This window comes from Bubalus bubalis, chromosome 6 (assembly GCF_019923935.1).
Source record: "Bubalus bubalis isolate 160015118507 breed Murrah chromosome 6, NDDB_SH_1, whole genome shotgun sequence".
In the NCBI taxonomy this organism is placed as follows: domain Eukaryota; kingdom Metazoa; phylum Chordata; class Mammalia; order Artiodactyla; family Bovidae; genus Bubalus; species Bubalus bubalis.
The window spans coordinates 66,111,190-66,127,717 of NC_059162.1; the positions used below are offsets into that span (position 1 = coordinate 66,111,190).

Sequence of the window (16,528 nt, forward strand, 5' to 3'; positions counted from 1 at the left end):
CTTGGATAATCCAAGATTACCTTTCTTTGTCAAGATTTTTAATTATATTAGCAAAGACATTTTTTCCCTACAATATTTGGTGGCCAATAATCAGCCTAATACAGAGGTGGATAACTTTGCATGATAAAAAAGAAAAGCAGGAAGATGTATTGTCAACAAAAAATGGCAGAGTAGGAAAATCCAAAATTCCATCCCTTGCAAAACATTACTGTTCACAATCACCTTGTTTGGATCTCCGGAAACTAATCAAAAACTTACAACAACCAGGGAAGTACTTGGGGAAGAAAGAAGCTGCTAAACTGCAGTACTTAAAAATTCTCTGTCAAAGAAAGAACACTTGAAGAAATATGGTTGAAATGGCCCACATTTGATGAAAGACATGAATCTGCACATTTAAGAAGCTCAGTGAATTCCACTCAGGGTAAATCTTCAAAGAGATTCATACATAGACACATTATAATAAAACTACCAAAAGAAAAGATCCAAAGAGAATCTTAAAACCAGCCAGAGGTAAGGAATTCATTATATTCAAGGAATTCTCAATAAGGTTAACAACCAATTTCTTCTAGAAGCAAAGGAGGCCAGAAGGGAATAGGATGACATTTTTAAGAGCTGAAGCTAACAAACAAACGTGTCACTTCTATACACAGCAAAGTTATCCTTTAAAAATAAAGAAAACATCCCCAGAAAAATAAAGACTGAGGAAGTTCATTAATAGTAGAACTTTTCTGTAAGAAATGCTAATGATAGCCCTTTAAGCTGATATGAAAGGCTACAAGACTGAATCAGTAACAAAAACCAATCAACAAAGAAAAGCAGACTCACAGACTTAGAGAATGAACTTACGGTTACCAGAGATGGAAAGCAGGGGCAGGGATAGATTGAGAGTTTGGGACTGACATGTACACACTGCTATATTTAAAATAGATAATCAATAAAAACCTACCATATAGCACAGGGAATTCTTCTCAGTGTTCTGTAATAACCTAAATGGGAAAAGAATTTTAAAAAGAACAGATACATGTATATGTATAACTTAATCACTTTGCTATATACCTGAAACTAACACAACATTGTTAATCAATGATACTCCAATATAAAACAAAATAATAAAAAATGGTGATGTACAACTGTACATCCACATGCAAAAGAATGAAGTTAGGCCCTTACCTCACACCACACACAGAAATTCACTCAAAATGGATCAAAGACTTAAATGTAAGAGTTAAAACTATAAAACTCTTAGAAGAAAACATATGAGTAAATCTTCACTGCCTTGAATTTGGAAATGGTTCCTTAGATATGATACCAAAAGCACAATGCAAAAAAGAAATATAATAGACTGGACTTCATCAAAATTAAAAATATTTATTCATCAAAGGATACTATTAAGACTGTAAAAAGATATCCCATAGAATAGGAGGAAATATTAGCCAACAATATAGCTGATAAGGATCTAGTAACCAAATATATAAAGAATTATTACACCTCAACAACAAAAAGGCAAACAATCCAATTAAAAATTGGACAAAGGACTTGAGTAGACATCTCTGCAAATAAGATATACAAATAGACAAGAAGTACATGAAAAGATGTTCAGCATCATTAGTCATTAGATTAATGCAAATCAAAACTTCAATGAGATACCATTTTCAACACTAGAATTACTAAGATTAAAGATGGAAAATAAATTTGGCTGAGTATTTGGAAAATTTGGAACACTCATATTTTGAACTGAAAAAGCTTACAGAAAGGCCTCTAACACCTTGGGATATTGCATAATACTGCACAAGGGTCTCACAACAAAGTGTAATACTGAGGGAATATCTTTTCCTGCTAGTCCTCATCCAATGCTCATGGGAGCAGGTGGACAAAGGATCCAATTTCTGCCATTGTGCTCCTGGCCCAATTTTATGACTGGTTTCAGCAGAAGTCTTCCTTGGCTCATGTCTGCTGGAGAGACTCAACTGCCACCACCACCATGAATAGCCTTATGTGTTCCACTGGAGATATTTATCTACTGTGATGGCAACCCACTCTGTATTCTTGCCTGGGAAATCCTTTGGACAGAGGAGCCTGGTGGGCTACAGTCCATGGGGGTCACAAAAACTCAGGCACAACTTAGCAACTAAACAACAACAACAATATTTTTGATCTGTCCAGAAAGTGGTGCCCCACAGCACTAACCCCTCCAACCAAAGCTCTCTCATCTTCATCCAGCATAACACTGGGGATGTAAGAAGCCTAACCTCCAAAAGATTAGATTATTGTAAGGCGGATGTTCTAGCACTCATGGCTGACTCCACTGTAAACCAGGATTCACCAAGGGATTCAAGTCACTACAATCATTCTGTCACACACACACACACAAAGTTAAAAAGCAAGACTCAGTGTCTCCTCCAAGATACTCAAATTAAAGGGGCCCCTGAGTAAACTGAAGTTTTGGATTTCATTCTTTTCCCGAGTGCTCAAGCTCTCTGGAAACTGAAAAGCATTGTTATGCTTAGACTGCATAGAATCATACTAAGAATCATACTAAGAGAGAGGAAAGAGTCAAAGTCCTTTTTCACTTCCTGTTCTTCAAATGGCTGAATCTAATCACTTTGTGTAAGCATGTTTCTTTCCTTTAACAAAAGTTGTTTATGAGAACATCACATCTTATGTGGACTGCTTTGCAGCATCTACAACCACCAAGGTCCAGATGCTGTTAATGTTAACCACAGCTAGAGAAACAAAGGTTAAGATAAGCCTTTGGCACCTGTTGTGCCCTTTGCCATCAGTTCTGTAAAAAATGATATGACCAACAATTCTCCTCCTAGAAAGATGGAGAAAATAATACAGAGAAGGCCACAGAAATGGCTCAGTATGAGGTTTGCCCATAAGTCACCATTCTCATCCCCCAGGGAATCTAACTGAGGCGATTAAGAGCATATTCTCCTGAATTCAGAAATACTTTCACATGCAAACTAACTCATTTTTACTATTTTTCCCCTCTCTCCTTCCCTGGGACATCTAAAAGTGTTTTATTTTGCTTTGCTGTCCTTCTTGCTGTTGGTAGTAGAAATGAAAAGGAAATGTGGAAGTAAGTTGAAAATAATTTTGATACTTCTATCTGAATCTAATACAAGGACTAAGATATTATCTCAAAGCCTGTTACATGCACAACAATTACCTGGGATACTTGCTAATACTGTAGATTTCAGGGCTTTGTTCCAGGCCTATTAGTAATATCTCTGTGTATCAGATTCTAGAATCTGCATATTTTCCCTGATTCATGTTACATAATAGTGTGAAGCAAAAACAAAAGGCATAAAAGATGTTCTCAAAGAGACCTTTTTTCCATTCTCCAAAGCATTGGTATATAAGCTCCTAGAAGGCATAGGCCATGTATTTGTTATTTAGTGACCACTCATTTCTCAGTCTATCATCCAAACTACTTTTGTTAAGCACCAGTCATTGGATTAGATGCTAACTAAACAAAGGTTCCAAATAGGAAAAGGAGTACGTCAAGGCTGTATATTGTCACCCTGCTTATTTAACTTATATGCAGAGTACATCACAAGAAACGCTGGGCTGGAAGAAGCAGAAGCTGGAATCAGGATTGCCGGGAGAAATATCAATAACCTCAGATATGCAGATGACACCACCCTTATGGCAGAAAGTGAAGAGGAACTAAAAAGCCTCTTGATGAAAGTGAAAGAGGAGAGTGAAAAACTTGGCTTAAAGCTCAACATTCAGAAAACGAAGATCACAGCATCCAGTCCCATCACTTCATGGGAAATAGATGGGGAAGCAGTGGAAACAGTGTCAGACTTTATTTTTGGGGGCTCCAAAATAACTGCAGATGGTAACTGCAGCCATGAAATTAAAAGACACTTACTCCTTGGAAGAAAAGTTATGACCAACCTAGATAAGCATATTGAAAAGCAGAGACATTACTTTGCCAACTAAGGTCCGTCTAGTCAAGGCTATGGTTTTTCCAGTGGTCATGTATGGGTGTGAGAGTTGGACTGTGAAGAAAGCTGAGCGCCGAGGAATTGGTGTTTTTGAACTGTGGTGTTGGAGAAGACTCTTGAGAGTCCCTTGGACTGCAAGGAGATCCAACCAGTCCATTCTAAAGGAGATCAGCCCTGGGTGTTCTTTGGAAGGAATGATGCTAAAGCTGAAACTCCAGTACTTTGGCCACCTCATGCGAAGAGTTGACTCATTGGAAAAGACTCTGATGCGGGGAGGGATTGGGGGCAGGAGGAGAAGGGGACGACAGCGGATGAGATGGCTGGATGGCATCACCGACTCGATGGACGTGAGTTTGAGTAAACTCCGGGAGTTGGTGATGGACAGAGAGGCCTGGAATGCTGCAATTCATGGGGTTGCAAAGAGTCGGACACGACTGAGCGACTGAACTGAACTGAAACAGAGGAGATTAAATATAACAGACATTCAATAGAATTTTGTTGGATAAATAAGTGACAAATGAATGAAAAACCTGAACCTTATAGGTAAGACTCTGGAAACGTTTTTTCCCTCTATTGGGAGACCAACACTTCTGGTCAGTGATTTATTTTATTAGACATCATTCCAAATTGTTATGATGAATAAAGTAGTAATTTCATACAAACATATGTCCCAAATCTTATCAATGCTTCACTCTAATGTCTAAGTGGAAATGAGCATTTATGAAATTGGTTATCATTCCACACACTTGACAAAGACAATGCTAAATAGCACTGTTCTTTACATTGTGGAAGGTAAACTTTACTCACTCAGAGACCCTTATCTAGTATGTGAGTACCAAAAACGACCTACATACACATTTCCAAAAGTTATCCTCAGGGAAGCAGTGCCCTCTTCTCCATTCTACTTGCGTTGAGAACCATATGTCTATGAGTTGAACTTAACAAAAAATATAATTCTTCCATACACGGTGCATAACTTATCTAATACATGAAATCCTAGAAAGTATCACGTAAATTGATTCACTTAAATGGAGCACAGTATTTGAAGAAAATCTGTAGCAAATCCTTCTATAATAAATAACATAAACATTTACTGAGCATTTATTATGTGCCAGGTATTAAGCTAAGTGCTTTATAAGCATTATCTCATTGAATGCTCCAAACCTTTCAGTGAAGTATGCAATATGATTAAATCCAGTTTACTGATGTGTAAATTTAAGAAACTATGCCCCAAAGCCCAATGAGAAAAGAAAGAAGCCAGACATTAAACCCAAATCTGTCTGCTATTGAGTACTGGCTCTTAATCATTAGTTTCCTTTAATGAAACATATCCACTAATTATTATCTATGCTTCACTTAATAGAAAAATAAATTTTGTAAGATTAAATAGCCTTCTGCTATTTAATAGAGTATGAGCTAAATAAACGTTAATTCCCTTCTTCCCATTTGGGAAAGATTTGTTTGAATGCTGCTTTCTGAAAAAGGTAAGTCCTGAACTATTGAAAAGGTAGTTTGGTTAATGTAGCAGTAGGGGTGAGCACAAATTTGTGATGGAAATATCATCTTACAATAATTTTCATTAATTCATCTGGAAGACATATTATTACTGAACTACTTTATCATTGCAATAATTTTCTTATAAATGGCTATGGGTTTATTGTCATAGTTATTTGAATTTTACTATGTATGTTGAAAGGGGTGGGGTGAGAGCAGGGCACAAGGTTGGGAGAGATCCAGTCAGCACAGTTGTCTTTCTGGATGGTGTGCAGCCACTTGCATCTGTTTGCTTCTAAGAAGTACTTCCAAACGTATTTCATCCAGTTGCCTGTTTCTTTGGTGATTTACTGTTTGACTTTCTAGGAGAGGTTTAAATTATAAGCACAATCTTAAAAATAGTATCTATTTAGATGAAGGGAATGCACAGTAAAGTCATTGTTGCAGATAAAATCTTTAATATATTACCTGTTAGTGTCCCTTGAGGATTTTCTTGGGAAATTTTTAAGCCATGACCATCTTTCCAAAGTTATCTCATAAAAAAACTTCTGTAGTTGCTTCTCTCACCATCAGATGATGACTTCACTGTGTCAGGTGCTGGGGATACAGTGGTGAGTAAAATGAACATACACTCTACCCATGTTTCCAGAGAATCTGTCAGTCTGAACAAGGTCACCTAGGCAAAAAAGTTTCTTTCGACAAATAAACTCAGCCAAGCAATCTAAGAGACAGCTCTATGCTTTCTGAAGGCTCTTTCCCACAAGATTTTGTAAAGTGTTCCCAAGACTATTATTATCAGAACAAACTATCTACCCAAAAGTTGACTAAAACAGAAGAAGAGTCTCCCTCTAACTGACCCTGAACTCCAAAGTCAGGCCAAATGGTTGTCACATGGATGACAGGCTGTATAGATGAATCACTTGGTTGACTCAAAACACTGAGTCATTCTTACTGTAACAAGTTATTCTATAATGTCATATTTCTTGGTCTACCCCAGGTCTATAATAATACCACTACTTTGCCAATTTAAATTGTTTAAGGACACAACATTGAGTCAAATTCTTCTCCAGAAATTAGTCACTTTAGAGCAATTACTTGAAATTTTCCATGGTGTAGATTAAGCCGAAGTTATCCCTTCTCTAACTCTGTTTTCCTTCCTCTTGCTGTTCCCTAAATAAAAACACATAAACATTCTTCCCAAGGTGTATCCAATTTCCTCTTCTTTTTCCTCACTCTCAACCTCCTCCATGCCTATAGTTTCAACAACCACCCTTCAGAGATGATTCTTGGTTTGATATCACTCATCAATCTTTTCCTCCTGAGAATAGTGTGTTTGCTGCAGAAGCAGGCTGAATCAGAAGGCACTTGATCCTGAATGCTTGCTATCTAGGAGCTTGGATGGGGATGCAGCACTAGAACAGTTTAAGCCAAGGTTATGTTCACTGGGCACAGATAGGGGTGAAACAAACCACACACAGGAATCAGAAAGAAATTATGATGAACAAGATTCATGATTCAGTAAGCAGGCAAGATGGACTAAGGTTGGTCTGCACTGGAAGCAGAAGCTAGGATTAGGGATAAATTATAGTGAGTACAATTGTCCATTTCTCTTTCCCTTCCCTTCCTTTCCTAAGTCTCTTCTAAAGCCATTAGTAGGGGCATAAAAATATAGCAATTTGCTGAAAGTAGGAGGTTGTTATTGTTCAGTCACCAAGGCAGTCTGACTCTTTTGTGACCCTGTGGACTGTAGACCTCCAGGTTCCTCTGTCTATGGGATTTCCCAGGCAAGAATACTGGAGTGGGTTGCCATTTCCTTCTCTAAGGGATCTTCCTGACCCAGGGATTGAACCACAGTCTCCTGTGTCTCCTATGTCTCCGCATTGTAGGCAGATTCTTTACCTGCTGAGCCATCGGGGAAGCTCCACTTTTCTTTTGCTGCTTTCAAATTTTCTCTTTGTCTTTGACATTTGAGAATTTGATTGTCTCAGTGTTTTGTTTTTTGTTTCTTTGCTTGTTTTTTGTTTTTTTAATTCATCTTATTGTAATCCTTTATACTTTCTAGATCTAGATGCCCATTTCCTTCCCCAGATTTGTAACGTTTCCAGTCAAGATTTAATTTTTTTTTTTTTTTAAATAAGCTTTCTGATTCTCTTTCTTTCTCTCTCTCTTCCTTCTCCTTCTGGGACTCCCACAATGCATCTATTAATCCTATTGCTGTTGTTCCATAAGACCCCTAAACTTTCCCACTTTTTTCTTTTTTTGGCTCCTCTGACTGGATAATTTCCAATAACAATCTTCAAGTTTACTGATTCTTTTTTCTGCTTTGTCAAGTCTGCCACTGAAGCTCTCTAGTGAATTTTTCAGCTAAGTTATTGTATTCTTTAGGTTCATGATTTCTATTTGGTACTCTTTTATATCTTCTTTGTTATCTTTTTGTTAAAATTCTTTCTCTATGCATTGTTCTCCTGACCTTGGTGAGCATCTTTATGATGGTTATTTTGAATTCTCTGTCAGATAAATAATACATCTCCATTTCATTAGGATCACCTTCTGGAGATTTATCTTGTTCTTTATTTGAAATGTATTTCAAATAAGATGAAGAAGCAGGGAAATATATTTCCCTGCTTCTTCATCTTGCTGGATTCTCTGTATTGGTGTCAGTGCAAGACAAATGAGCCATCTACCCTCGTTTCCACAGATTGACTTCATTCAGGGAAAGACCACTGCCAATCAGCCTGTCCAGAGATTTTAGGGGCCTCTCAAATCTCCTTGCTTGTCCAATCCACTTTCTTTGTTTTTTTGCAGCCCCAAGCATCCAATACACCAGAACAAGTCAGATGGAAGCTGGTCCCTCAGACAGCTCTCAGAAAACTTGGGTCATTGAACACCACATCCAACTTTTTCCCACCTCAAAGAGAAGTTGGGTCTGAGGCTTTTCATCCACTAGTTCTGTACTGAGCCAGGGGAGGGACTATGATTACTTCCAAACCTCTACCTCAGTTCAGTTCAGTTCAGTCGCTCAGTCATGTCCGACTCTGTGACCCCACAGACTGCAGAATTATTGCTGAATTTGTCCATAAATTGTTTCCTTTCCATAGGAGAAAGGAAAGTCCATGGCTTCCTGTTCCACCATCTTGCTAATGTCCCTGAATTTATTTTTAATGATAAGGAGGAGACGATTCTACATCTATTAGTCATAGAGTCTCTAGTCTTGGTCATAGTATCTCAGATTAGTAGATTTTAAATACTATCCCACTCAACTATGCATTCTGCACTTGAGTTCCAGTGGCAGCTGAGAAGCTACTGAGAATTACCAGCATTATGTGAAGGACAAAAACAAGGCAGAGTTGTGGTCAGGATAGGGTTAGATTTAGGTATTAACTAACAAGATAATCAGGATCTCAGTACTGATATTTTCAGGCAATGGAATATTTGAGCATAATTTTACACTGGAAAAAGTATAGTATTGGGGAGAAATTGGCTGAAGAAAGATGAAAAAATGGAACAGTTTCTTTCCTAGGCAATAACAACAACAACAAAAAACTAGGTGTTCTAACTTGTGCACCTACTTTGTGCCACATACCATGCACTACATGTACGTTACCTCATCACTGCTTACATCGAGCCTATGTGGTAGATACTGTTATATTACTCCCAATATACAAAGCAGGACACCTAAGCACAGAGTAAGCAGTCTCCCTAAAGTGACACACCTAACAGACTGAAGAACTAAGATGTTCAATCTGACTCCAGATCCCTTGCTTTTGCCCACTTCCGTGCTTTCCCTAAGGAAAGAAAGATGATAAAAATGGATTCGATTTCAGCCATGAATATAAGAATACTGAGAAAATGCTTACGTGATGGCCCTGATGTTCTGAATAAAGGTAGAAGAAACATCTGCTCACAGAGGAACAAGGATGAGGCTGTGGACTGGAAAAAAAAAAAGGCAGACACTTACAAATTCATATAAGACTAGAAGAGGAACCCTGCTACAGGTTAATGAAAGAATTTCTAAGCATCATCAGACGCCCCACTGAGTTTGGAACACTTGCAGTGGTAATAGCACCATCAATGTGGTTATGCAACTTTCTTCAGCATTTCTCAGAAACTCAGAGGCAGAACCAAGAAGGCAGATCAATGATCCATAGCAGAGGGCCTGACAAAGGGTTGAGAGGGGCAGTAAAGGTCTTAAGGGAATTAAGGCTGACTGTGAGAATAGTTGGACTAATTCATTAATGGGTCCAGGCCAGATTGGAAGGGAAGCAAATCTAATGAATATCCTTGAGTCAAACAGTGAGAATGAGAGTCACTTTCTTTTCAGTATATAAGGAACTTTTACATTTACCTTAAACATTTTATTTTAAATCTGAAATTATATAAAGAAACTGTATCCTAGTTGAAAGTTTCCTTACATTTAATTATTTAGTTGAAATATTCTTTAATTACTAAGTACATTAGATCAAGAATCAAGAGACATGAAACCAGACCAATTCTATACTGCTGCTGCTGCTGCTGCTGCTGCTGCTAAGTCGCTTCAGTCGTGTCCTGACTCTGTGCGACCCCATAGACAGCAGCCCACCAGGCTCCCCCTGTCCCTAGGATTCTCCAGGCAAGAACACTGGAGTGGGTTGCCATTTCCTTCTCCAATGCATGAAAGTGAAAAGTGAAAGGGAAGTCGCTCAGTTGTGTCCGACTCTTCGCCACCCCATGGACTGCAGCCTACCAGGCTCCTCCGTCCATGGGATTTTCCAAGCAAGAATACTGGAGTGGGTTGCTATTTCCTTCTCCAAATTCTGTACTAATGAACTACATTAACTACATAATCAATTAAGTCAATCACCTTGTGTCTCAGTTTTAACTGAAAAAGAAAGAAAATTAGATTTAATAATCTAATATCCTGTTTCATTTCCTCTTTTCATTTCGTGATGAAAATAAATTTCAGAAATTTCCATGTTAGTTCTCTAACTTTACCATAATTAGAAATTGACTTTCCCAAATACATGTTAAGATAAAACATTTTTAAACCAAAGGTTTGCACACCTTTCAACACCAACTGCATAGTTTCAACAACCACACAGTGAAATGATAACAAAATGCAATAGCAACCATTAACTTTTCAACACCTCCATCTGCCGGGTCTCAAAAGTCTTAAAATGATAAATCAATACAGCAACATAGAAAGACATTCTAGGAAGAATTTCCTAGGAAGGCTAGGAAGAAATTCCTAGTTTTAAAGCCAATTAAACTAGGTTTCAATCAGTCTGCAATTATTACTTTCCAATTATTTATTTTTGCTTTCTTTCAGTTTCCTCTTCCTCTTTCCATATTTCCTTTACATCTTATAGTTCTTATCCAGAGCTATAGGCATTTACTAAATGTTTTTATTTTTTCTTCTAGTTTTATTGAGACTTAATATACAGCACTGTATAAGTTTAAGGTGTACATAAACTCATATACATCATGAAATGATTACCACAATAAGGTTAGTGAACATCCATCATCTCACATAAATACAAAAGAAAAAAAGAAAAATATATATTTCCTTGTGATTAGAACTCTTAGGACTTGCTCTCTTAAAATCTCTCATATAAGATACGTCAGTATTAAGTACAATAATCATGTTGTACATTATATCCTTAGAAATTTTTTATCTTACAACTGGAAGTTTGTAATTTTTAATTGCCTTCATCCAATTCCTCCCCCCGCCGCCACCCCCTGCTTCTTCCATCTCTGGTAACCACAAGTCTGATCTCTTTTTCTATGAGTTTGTTTGTTTTTGAAGTATAACTGTCTTACACCACTATTTTAACTACCAGTGTACAACATAGTGATTCTGTATTTCTATACATTACAAAATGTACAGATATTTTTAAATTCAGAATCATTTTAAGCTTGGAGTCAACTGATTTCTTAAAATGAGTGCTCACTAAGTCTAGAGCTTCCTGGTCTGTGCTGGATACAGAGAGGGAGAAATACATTCCTGGGAATACATTTAAGGGCCCTTCAGCACAAACTACCATAAAATAAACATTAGTTCTTTCTCCAGTCCTTCATGCAGGGTATAATAGAATGCTGTCTCTGTAAGTGTGGAGATTTACACACGAGACACATTTATCTCTTTTTGTTTGTTTGTTTGTTTGTTTGTTTTTTATTTTATTTTTAAACTTTACATAATTGTATTAGTTTTGCCAAATATCAAAATGAATCCGCCACAAGTATACATGTGTTCCCCATCCTGAACCCTCCTCCCTCTTCCCTCCCCATTCCATCCCTCTGGGTCATCAAGGATATGCTAGGAACATGACCCAACAAAGCTTCCAATAGGCAGTGCTGCCTCTAGTGGACGGTCAAGGGAAGTACTTTCTAATTACAAACTGGATTAACATGTTGGGAAGCAAAATAGATTCTACAATTAGGAAAAAAGCAACTCTGTGAGGAAATGTTTATAAATTCATGCATTTAATCAACAAGTGTTATGTAGGTTTCTTCTCTATGTAAGAGACTGTGTTTAGCATTGAGGATGTAAGTCATAGCTCTGCTCTCAAAAAAGATCTCAAGAAAATCATTGTAGCATTCTCATGGACCTAAGCATGTTTCTGATTGCTGTTTCAGGAGTCCCAACTTGGGAACTCAAGTTATGTTGACTTTAGGATTCAACTGTGTATAAGAAATTAGGTAGACCCAGCAGAATTCTATTTACACTGGAGGTGCAGAAGCCTTCTAGAGAAAAACTCATCTTCATCCCAAGTTACCATCAAAACTGGTCCAGGGATTTTTTTTTCCAAGTTTTATTGAGAAATAATTGACACACATCAGTGGACAAGTTTAAAATGTACACCATAATGGTGTGACTTACATATATCATGAATTGGTTACCATGGTAAGTTTTGTTAACACCCTTCATCTCATGCAGATGCAATGGAAAGAAAAGGAAAAAATATTTTCCTTGTGATGAGGAGTCTTAACAATTTTCATGTTGTCATACTACCATGTTAACTACAGTCATTATGTTCATATTCCGAGTACTTGTATATCTTGTAACTAAAAGCTTGTGATTTTTGGCCATCTTCCCCCAATTCTCACACTCCCACCCCCCTACCTCATAACCACAAATTAAATCTCTTTTCCTATCAGTCTAGTTTGGAGGGGGGGGGGTTGCTATTTGTTTTTGTTTTTTGCTTGTTTAGATTCCACATGAAAGTAAAATCGTATGGTATTTATCTTTCTCTATCTGACTTCTCTTACCTATAATACTGCTCTCAAACTCTATAGTCCAGGGATACTAATTTAGGGATGGAGAAGTATGACTTTGAATTTATAACTGAGCTTATCATCAGGCTCAGACCATACATATTAAAACCTGAGTTTCTGGGGAGGGGAAGGGAGGCTGTGAGAAAAGAGCAACTAATATGTAAAAAAGCTATTTCACTGAATTTTAATTGGGATATTTTGAGAGAAAAGTGACACTGAGTCAATTTTGAGGAAAAAAAATAGCCTTTTGATATTCCTGCACAAATATACACATTTTTAACCCAGTTTCCACTGAATAGCATGTATTCCATAAACACATGTAAATGGATGAATATCAAGTTTTTATTTTATGTTTTGTCAACTCTGGAAAATATGAGTAAGACAGACCTCGACCTTTGAAAGACTAATTGTAATTATCACTGTAGAAAAAATGTATATGCAAATAGTTACAGAATCACAAAGGCAGGAGAAACTCCTGTATCTGGTGGGCTCCAACCAAAATCACTGCAGATGGTGATTGCAGCCGTGAAATTAAAAGACGCTTGCTCCTTGGAAGGAAAGTTATGACCAACCTAGATAGCATATTGAAAAGCAGAGACATTACTTTGCCAACAAAGGTCCATCTAGTCAAGGCTATGGTTTTTCCTGTGGTCATGTATGGATGTGAGAGTTGGACTATGAAGAAAGCTAAGCACCAAAGAATGGATGCTTTTGAACTGTGGTGTTGTAGAAGACTCTTGAGAGTCCCTTGGATTGTAAGGAGATCCAACCAGTCCATCCTAAAGGAGATCAGTCCTGGGTGTTCATTTAAGGACTGACGCTAAAGCTGAAACTCCAGTACTTTGGCCACCTCATGTGAAGAGTTGACTCATTGGAAAAGACTCTGATGCTGGGAGGGATTGGGGGCAGGAGGAAAAGGGGACGACAGAGGATGAGATGGCTGGATGGCATCACCGACTCAATGGACGTGAGTTTGAGTAGACTCTGGGAGTTGGTGATGGACAGGGAGGCCTGGCATGCTGCGATTCATGGGGTCACAAAGAGTCGGACACGACTGAGCGACTGAACTGAACTGAAGAGCTAGAGTGGGCTTCAAGAGACGAATTAAGGATAAAGGGTAAAGTTCAGAAGGGCAGAGAAGGTAGCCAGGCAAGGAAAGAACACAAACAAGAGACCTGAAAAGTTTGATGAATTAGGAGCAATAATAGCTTACTAATGAATTCAAAGGATTAGGATGACCTTCTTTGTTGGTGAAAGAGAATAGAAAAAATACTGGTAATGATAATTCACTTCCTTATTTTTCCCCTCACTGTCCTGATACATTTCATGTCATTCCATTACTGATCATGTAAAGATTCTGAATTTCTATTTTCTAAAGTTTACTAAGAACCATACAGCCTTCCATAAATATTAATTATATACATTGAACTGAGTTCATGTATATTTTCCTTACAAAAAGATTTTTTCCAAGGAGGCACTTTCATCCCTTGGGAAAGTGAATCCCTACAGGGCTCAACCTGAAATTTCTCCAGTTCAGTTCAGTTCAGTTCAGTTGCTCATTGTGTCCAACTCTTTGCAACTCCATGAATCGCAGCACTCCAGGCCTCACTATCCATCACCAACTCCTGGAGTTTACCCAAACTCATGTCCATCAAGTCGGCAATGCCATCCTGGCCCCAATCCCTCCCAGCCTCAGGGTCTTTTCCAATGAGTCAGCTCTTTGCATGAGGTGGCCAAAGAATTGGAGTTTCAGCTTAAGCATCAGTCCTTCCAATGAACACTCAGGACGGATCTCCTTTAGGACAGACTGGTTGGATCTCCTTGCAGTCCAAGGGACTCTCAAGAATCTTCTCCAACACCACAGTTCAAAAGCATCAGTTCTTCAGTGCCCAGCTTTCTTTTATTCCAGCAATATGTGAACCGTGAACTTCCAAATGTTCAAGCTGTTTTAGAAAAGGCAGAGGAACCAGAGATCAAATTGCCAACATCTGCTGGATCATCGAAAAAGCAAGAGAGTTCCAGAAAAACATCTATTTCTGCTTTATTGACTATGCCAAAGCCTTTAACTGTGTGGATCACAATTTCTCCAGTTACACCTGTACAAACAGGTACATCAGGGCCACCTGTTTCCTCATGCAATAGAGTCCTAGCAATGTTATCTTATCAGTACACCAAACTCAAACATGGAAGAGAATTGAAGGAAAAAGAAAAGATAGACTGGGAAGAAGAGGAGAGTGGGGAGAGAAAGATGGAGGGAAGGAGAGGAGGAAGAAGAGAGAAAGGGAGATAGAAAGAGAGGTAAGAGGAGAAAGAGATAAAGGCTGAAAGATACGGGGAGAGTAAGACAGAAGAGAAGGAGAGAGAGAAGAGAGAACAAGTGAAATGAAAGAAAGAGAATGGAAAGTAAAAGAGACACTGAGAAAAGGAGGAAATAAGAACGAGATGAGAGTATAGGAGAAAGAGAGAAAGAGAAAGGAAAAAAAAGAAGACAGAAAGAGAGAGCAGAGAGAAAATTAGAAAAGAAGAGAGTAAAGAGCTGATCTGATGTGGACTTCCCTGGTGGTCCAGTGGGTAAGACTCCGAGTTCTCATCGCAGGGGGACTGGATCCCACATGCCTCAACTAAGACCTAGTGCAGCCAAAATAAATCATAAATAAATAAATAATTTTAAAAATAAAAAAAGAATTGACTTTATGAGGACTAGTGGATCCACCTTCAGGATAAATGCATGTGTCCACATATAAGAGTTATGAAATAATTTTAGTTTAATAGAATCTAGAATGAGTTTGAGATTTATTTGCTAAAAAAATTAAATGGTTGTCTAGTTTTACACACTTGCTTTTGGACATTGCTCTTCAGTAAACTTTGAATTTCAAAATGCAATCTTAATGCTAACATATTTGATTCTTTGGTAGTATATATTCTCCTTTTTTTTTTTAACTTTATTTTATTTTTAAACTTTACATAACTGTATTAGTTTTGCAAAATAACAAAATGAATCCGCCACAGGTATACCTGTGTTCCCCATCCTGAACCCTCCTCCCTCCTCCCTCCCCATTCCATCCCTCTGGGTTGTCCCAGTGCACCAGCCCCAAGCATCCAGTATCGTGCATCGAACCTGGACTGGCAACTCGTTTCATACATGATATTTTACATGTTTCAATGCCATTCTCCCAAATCTTCCCACCCTCTCCCTCTCTCACAGAGTCCATAAGACTGTTCTATACATCAGTGTCTCTTTTGCTGTCTCGTACACAGGGTTATTGTTACCATCTTTCTAAATTCCATATATATGCGTTAGTATACTGTATTGGTGTTTTTCTTTCTGGCTTACTTCACTCTGTATAATAGGCTCCAGTTTCATCCACCTCATTAGAACTGATTCAAATGTATTCTTTTTAATGGCTGAGTAATACTCCATTGTGTATATGTACCACTGCTTTCTTATCCATTCATCTGCTGATGGACATAGGTTGCTTCCATGTCCTGGCTATTATAAACAGTGCTGCGATGAACATTGGGGTACACGTGTCTCTTTCCCTTCTGGTTTCCTCAGTGTGTATGCCCAGCAGTGCGATTGCTGGATCATAAGGCAGTTCTATTTCCAGTTTTTTAAGGAATCTCCACACTGTTCTCCATAGTGGCTGTACTAGTTTGCATTCCCACCAACAGTGGAAGAGGGTTCCCTTTTCTCCACACCCTCTCCAGCATTTATTACTTGTAGACTTTTGGATCGCAGCCATTCTGACTGGTGTGAAATGGTACCTCATAGTGGTTTTGATTTGCATTTCTCTGATAATGAGTGATGTTGAGCATCTTTTCGAGGA

At 38.1% G+C, this 16,528-nt stretch overlaps 1 long non-coding RNA gene across 1 annotated transcript in view; it reads right to left on the minus strand.

The window, feature by feature from the left end:
* LOC123334255 overlaps positions 1–16,528 on the minus strand; it is a 48,713-nt gene that overhangs the window by 28,107 nt on the left and 4,078 nt on the right. The window contains exons 3-4 of the long non-coding RNA XR_006552087.2: positions 9,308–9,380; positions 5,919–6,047 (exon numbers count right to left, since the gene is read on the minus strand). This is a non-coding gene — a long non-coding RNA (uncharacterized LOC123334255). The remainder of the gene's footprint in view (positions 1–5,918; positions 6,048–9,307; positions 9,381–16,528) is intronic.